A 6,952-nucleotide genomic window follows, 5' to 3' on the forward strand; every position below is an offset into this window, starting at 1 on the left:
GTGTGTCATATTTAATGACCTGCTTCAAATGTTAATATAAATCATTACTTCCTCACCAGCTAAATCACGGCTGCCTCATGCTCTGTGTGCTGTTCCCTAAAATGCCACTGATTCATGAACATGCTGAAGTTTGGAGCCATGTGGCACCCAGGGATGGAGAGAAGGACAGAAAATGTGAGGGACTGTCAGGCATCCCAGGGGCCATGCCCATCCCTTGCTCAGCTGTGCAGCTCCCAGGTTTCCACAGCACCGTCCACCTCTGCAAAATGCAAAGACTTTGGGAACTTTTTGATAGGCTGCTAAACTCCAGTAACCTAAATGAACCTTTGGTTGAATGATGCCTGTGAGTTATGCAGGGAAATTTCTTTCAAACTGCATCATAGACCTCAGGCTCAACTGGGCCAGTCAGCAGAGCTTCTCAGAGGAGCCATCTCAGGCAGAATCTCCTCAGGTCAGGCACAGTCTGCATCAGTGAGAGGTGCAGGGATGGCTGCCTCTGAGTGCATGGTCATCTGAAAGGCAGCAGCCACTGCAAACACGAGGGAACGTGAGTCCCACATCTATTTCTTGGCAGTGGATACGCTCGGTGTAGGAAGGAGGCTGTGGGCTGCTTTCACCTGTTTATTTTACACAGAGGACTGAGGGAGAGAAACTTCAGAATGTCAACAGGCAATTGGTAGCTCATTGCTTTTTTTCCTACCTTTAGATCATAACTCAAAAAACCTAGAATGCATGGCATAGTCTTTGTCCTTGCTGCCTGTGTTAGAATGTCAGTTCTGCAGGTCATTCAGAGAGATTTTATGGTAACAATATTCAAGTGAAAGCAGTTATTGCTTTTGACAGATATGTTTAACACAATGATGTTTTTACACTTTAAAAAATGAGAAGAAAACTTTAATCTCTTCAGTCTATAGTAAGCACAAAAAGCAAAGTGAAAGCATGTTTAAGGTGTTACCTTTTCTTAACAGAACTACCTTAGCCAAGGAGAGGAAGTAGGATTTGAGTCAGTAAGGCTTCAAAGTAAATGGACAATTTTGAATTAATGATGAAGATGGAGTAAGAAGGTGGAGTACTGTGTAAATGGGAAAACAAAACCTGTTGCAGAAGCACAACTACCATAAATATATCTGTAAGATTGCCCAGACAGGGACTTACTCTGGCAGGGCTGTCCTAATCCCCACACAGAAACTAAGACTGGTGTTTGCCAAGTCTGTGTATATAGTGTTTTTCTCAGTCTCCTTTCTTTTCCTCCTTTATGCATGAGTAAGATTTTAATTTTAGCAGAAATACTGCTAAGCTTTTGTGGGCAGGTTGGGGAAAGGAACTGAAGGATGATATTTTTATTTCTTCATAAGAATACAGGGAAGTTCCTCTGAGCTCAGCTGGCAAGGCCACCATCAGAGAGGTGTCACAAGTCTGGTTTGCATTTGATTTCCCAGGGAAGTTATTGAGAAGAGAATATTTGAGAATGTTTGAAGTCATCACGCATGGGCAAGCACAGAGCTCAAACCATTGATACAGAGTGGTCTGCATGTCAATTTTACACTGATATGACTCACCCAGGTTTGTCTGCCCATGCACAGGAGGTGGCACAGGAGGGTTCCCAGGCCCAGCTCCTGCTGTGATGTTGCTCCATGCAAGCAATACATGTTAAGAAGTACAAAACTCTGCTCATACATTCTGCAGCTCTGATGGACTGGCATCTGCCTGGTTTGTAAAGGAATCTCACTGACCAGATTAATTCATCCAGCAGCTGAATTTCCTCCATGTTGTGCTTCTTCAATAGCAAGGGGCTCCTCTATGAGTGGAACGATGTTTCGATGCATTTAACCACAGAGTAACAGGAAACTGAGCTAGCTGATCTCACCAGTTCAGACGGGGACCCCAGGCACCCGTACCAGTGTCTGGTGTGAAAGCAGAGAGAAAATAGCTCAGGGTTTCTCTTCACTCCCACACTGACCTATGCTGGAGTACAAAAAGCCACCCTTGCCTGCTCTGTTTATTTGTTTGTTCAGCCCTCATACACCCTTGTTTATTCACCAGCACAAGGGACACTGGCTCATTTGGCAGCCTCTAATGACAGCTTAGGGTTCACCACCCTGTACTAATTCTGTGTTGTTAAAAATACACTTTTTTCCAAATGAGTAACGGCAGCAAGCAAACACAGGGAATGGCTTTTCTCTAGTTTGCAGTGTGTTTGTTTTGTCCCACACCTTTGTTTTGGGGATGCTGTTTTTGTAGAAAATGAGTCCAGAGCTGCCTAAGTCTAACTCAGCTCTTTCTAAGCATGTTTTCTGGGGATTATCGTGCTAGCTGAAAAATGAGCTACTTCTCACAGCCAAAAATGTGAACTGAAAAATGAGCTCAAGAACTATTGATTGTGAGATAAGCAGAAGCCTTTCAACTGAGATTGGCCGCAGTGCTGTAGGATGACTGTTACTGGTTGGACACTTCCTGAAATGCAGTGGTATCAGGAGCTAAAATTACCAACATTTCTGTGAGGTTTTGAAAGTAATTCTTACTCTGTTCCACCAGCCACTGGTGGTGGAGTATTTTTCCCTACATATATTGGTCACAATTGTGGTGACCAATATTTTTACCTACAGTAGTACAAAGGGAAATAACCAGAAGAATAGTCAACAAGCTATTTATAAAGATGTAATGCAGTGCACAGTCATCTGCTTCTGATGAGTGGGTCTGACCAACAGCAAAACCATGAGGGATTAGAGAAGAAAGTGATTTTGTGTTTCTTCCTGTACTTTTTACTGTTAATCTGCAGCATTTGATCTGATGCTGTTCCAACATTTGAGCCTCAAAGCATTTGTGAGGTGAGACTCTCCTTGGTTGCTCTCACCTGACTCCTGAGGTGGAATGAATGGATGGAAAGGTCCTGATGACACATTGAATAATCACATTCCTCATGTCCACTCACAAGCAAAATATCTTTTATTTAACAAAGGATTTTTTGTGCCATTCCCTTTAACATCCCTGCAACTGAACAGTACGCATTATTCATTTTCTGTGGGCTGCTGAAGTTGTGATCATTAATCACTAATCTCACATTTTCAGTTGTGATCATTAATCACTAATCTCACATTTTCAGTCAATGTCTGCTCTATTGGTTTGGTGGTCTTGTAACACTTTGAAAAAACTTGGGAATATTTAGTAAGTTTTTTTTAAAAAATGGAAATAAGTATTGAGTTCAGTGGGAATAGACAGCCTTCTGTGCTGTCTGAAGTTGATAACACTTTTCTTTGCTAAACTCTATTTGAACTCTCATCTCTGGTTTACCTGAGACAGTAATTTCATGTTGTATCCATGTTAGATAGTTCAAGCTGCATCCATCTTTAAAAGTAACTCTTTTATCCATTCAGGTAGTAATTGGTTAAACCAGGTAGACATTGGTGATAAAGAGGCAGTGGGGATTTGCCTAGTGAGGGCCCTGCAGTGCTCTCATATTTATGCACACTCAGATTTATCAAAGAACGAATGAAAGTGCCTTTTGGCCTTCAAGTTGTAGTATCGTCTCATCTTGAGATGGAGAGGCTTGAATGGTTGCTGGGATTTGCCTTATGCCCATAATTATCACTGTATGCAGCACAAAGCGTAATCTTGTGTCTGTAATCAGGAAATAATCAGTACTGCCTGTTATCTCTGCTCTTAGGGAATACGGGATCAGGCAAAGCAGTTGTGACCAACACCCTAAACCAGGGTCAACCCTAAACCAACACCCTAAACCTCTGTCACACTCACTCTTCCTCAGCTGGGACATGGGGCTTTCCACACCTCAGCATGAGCAGAAACTGCTGTTCTGTGAGGCCACTAAGCATGTATGCACACATGTCAATTCTATGGTGATCCAGATGCCCTCCTCCAGACAGCTTTCTGAAAAAAATGACTTCATATAGGAAAGATGTGTTTTTCATGTCTGGCTCTGGTACATTGTTTTTTGGTTACGTGGTATTTTCTGTAATTAGCAACAAAAATTCAGGCAAAGGAATATAGTGTGTGTTTGTTCCATGAAGAGCTGGGACCATTTTTATATTTTGCAACCAAAAAAAAAAAAAAGCTCATTTAATACCAGCCCAGCTATTTATACCTTTCACACAAACTTAAACATAACAAAAAGAGCAACATAACTCATGAAGCAAAGGAGTGTCTCTGCCAAGTCTAATATTTGTATTTGGAATTTGGAAACATGGTCTATATTGTATGAAGCAGTAGCCTTCTAACTGCCTCCAAGGTTTCTTTTGGCTGATGTTTATCCAAACAGTCTTGCTCTTCACTCATTTTAATGGCTGAAAGGGAGCTGAGAGTTTTTACTCAGTGGGACTGGTATGGTTCAGCCTCTGCTCCTTCAGCTGGCGCTGATGACCCCTCTGAGCCCCTGTGCTGCCTCTCCTTTGCACATCAGCAAAGTCTCTTCTTCTGCCTTTGATTTTGCCCTATGTTTCCTGCAGATCTGTCATGATGGGAATGAGTCACAAGCATCCTTGTTTAAAGGAGACACTGCCCTTTGCTGTCATGGCCATGGGTGACTTGGGCAAACCCTCTGGATGTGGGACAAGCACTCCCTGGTACCATCAGGGAGTCTGGAACTGGGAAACATCCGTGAGGTCCTGCTCTGGAGATGACAGTGCTCAGATAGAAGGTAGGAATTGTGTTCTCCTTGTGTTTTAAATACCTGATTTAGTAAAATGTGGGTGCTGCCTTATCTCATATGTGAGGCTGATGTCCTTGTCATTCTTTCCCATTTAGAAGAAGTTCACGGATTCACAAAATATTCTGAGCTGGAAGGGACCCACAAGGATCATGGAATCCGATTCTTAAGTGGAATTGAACTCACAACCCTTGTGTTATGAGCACCATGCTCCAATCAATTGAGCTAATCTCAGGTTAAGAAGTATTCCCTAGATCTTTATTCCCCCTTTTAAGTTCTCTTTTAAAAATAATAATAACAATAAAAATAAAAGTAACAACAACAACAGTTGTAATACTAATAACAACAACAACAACAAACAATAGTAATGCTTCATCATCATCATCATCATCATCATCATCATCATCATCATCACAATAGAGTTGTCTGGACTACCAGGCTGCACTTAAGCCATACCCATTGGGTAAGCTGAATGAATTTAGGGACGTACAGATTATGTTAAGTTTATACCTAAATGACTGAAGCATGAGCTTTCCAAATCCACGTCTTGAAGAGACCAAGGCATCAGGATTTATCAGAGGAATATTCTTAAAAACAAAGTAATAAAACTTCTGAGAATGGTGAAGTTAGGAATAAGGTACAGTTGCTACACAAAGCAGTGGGAGCAGAGAGTGGGGAAGATGCAGTCATTCAAATGTGAGTCAAAGGGAAATATTAATAATGGAATATTAGGAATAAACAAAGACCAAGCTTTGTTTTTCCCTCTACTTTTCCCATCTCTCAGTTATGTAGCACATTACCATTGCCTCACTGTTCAGGACACTATCACAGCAGCCATTTTTTCATGTGGATGAGCTGTTCCTGAAAAATGCAGTTGGCAAAGGCCACTCTTATTTTTCACACAAGGAATGTAGGTCTTCCTGTTCCACATATTTTTCTTCAATGAGCGTAGTTATTGTTGTCACTGGGAGGAAAATCCTCTGTCTGTCTGCTAAAATACTTGAGGGGGGAGATAAAGCATGAAACGTTTTTGTTGTGGCTGAGGATTTCCTCTACAAGGCTCCACTTCAGTGATTCACGGCTCTTCTCCAAAAGAAATGCAAAGCTGGGATAGGTATTAATTATGATTTGCAGTCTGGGGCTACATCCATGGCTGGTGCAACTCAAATATCCACCAGCACCTATGGAGGAGATTTAGGCTGGATTAGTGATCAGAGCTGGAGTAAGTGCCACCTCCTCACTCTGCTCTGGGCTCAGGGATGTGCCCTCATGCTGCTTTGAGTGCACTGCTGGATGCCATTGGTGCTGAGGGGCATTGCCAGGTATGGGGCATAATTTGGGCCTTCCCTTTCAGGGTTTCCAGGGCAAAGCTCAAGCCATTACCCAGAAAACTCTCTTCAAAAGTCACCTCCCAATCCATATCACAGCATGGAGTCTGCTTCTGTGTTTTAGTGCAAGAAAAGATGCGTTTTTTCCACTGATGGAATAATAATAATAATACATTTTGGCAGTTTCAAAACAAAAAAAAATAAGGGCAAGCGTTCTGATTTTTCTCTATTGTTCATCTGGGCAATTTTTGTGTATGAAATGAGGGCAGAAATCTGTGTTTTGGGGGAGAGCCACACTGTGGATAAGTGCAAAGGAATTCTGCCACAGCTTTGCCATGAATTATATATTGTCTGAGGGATTTAACAATATCACAAAGTTCATTGAGAACAGGAACAATCATTTTCCTATCTTCTCCTGCCAGCAAAATGAACAAGTGATTGAGCTTCCTTAAAGAAATTCTACCCAGTAGCTGTGCCAGCTCTGTCTTCCTCATGTTAGTATGCATTTGCTTTGTTCCTGAGTCCCAGATGGATTTCTGAAAATGGCATGGGGTTGCCGAAATGCATCCAAAGACACATATCATCAGTATGCACAAACTGTAAAGAATGCAGCCCCTGGAGCGATGGGTGATTTCATCAAAAGTGACTTTCCAGCTACGCTGAAGCCTTTCATGTCTCTTGTGCAATCTGCAGTGCTAAAGTAAACAATTCCAGTGCCAGATTGTCATAAGGATATGAATACTTCAGCTTATTAAAGGGCCACAACCTTATCAAATCAGAGAATAAATGAAATTTTAAAGAAGGTTAAACTGCTATAAATACAACCAGGTAGATGTAATTGATTTCTCTCCCTACAAATAAAATTCCCAAACACACTTTTAAACCTCTTAAGGATTTGTAGTCAAAGCACCAAGACCTATTTGCCAAACCTTTGGTTTTCTGGAGCCCTTGAGCCACATTTTTG

Source organism: Vidua chalybeata, chromosome 3 (genome assembly GCF_026979565.1).
Source record: "Vidua chalybeata isolate OUT-0048 chromosome 3, bVidCha1 merged haplotype, whole genome shotgun sequence".
Classification (NCBI taxonomy): domain Eukaryota; kingdom Metazoa; phylum Chordata; class Aves; order Passeriformes; family Viduidae; genus Vidua; species Vidua chalybeata.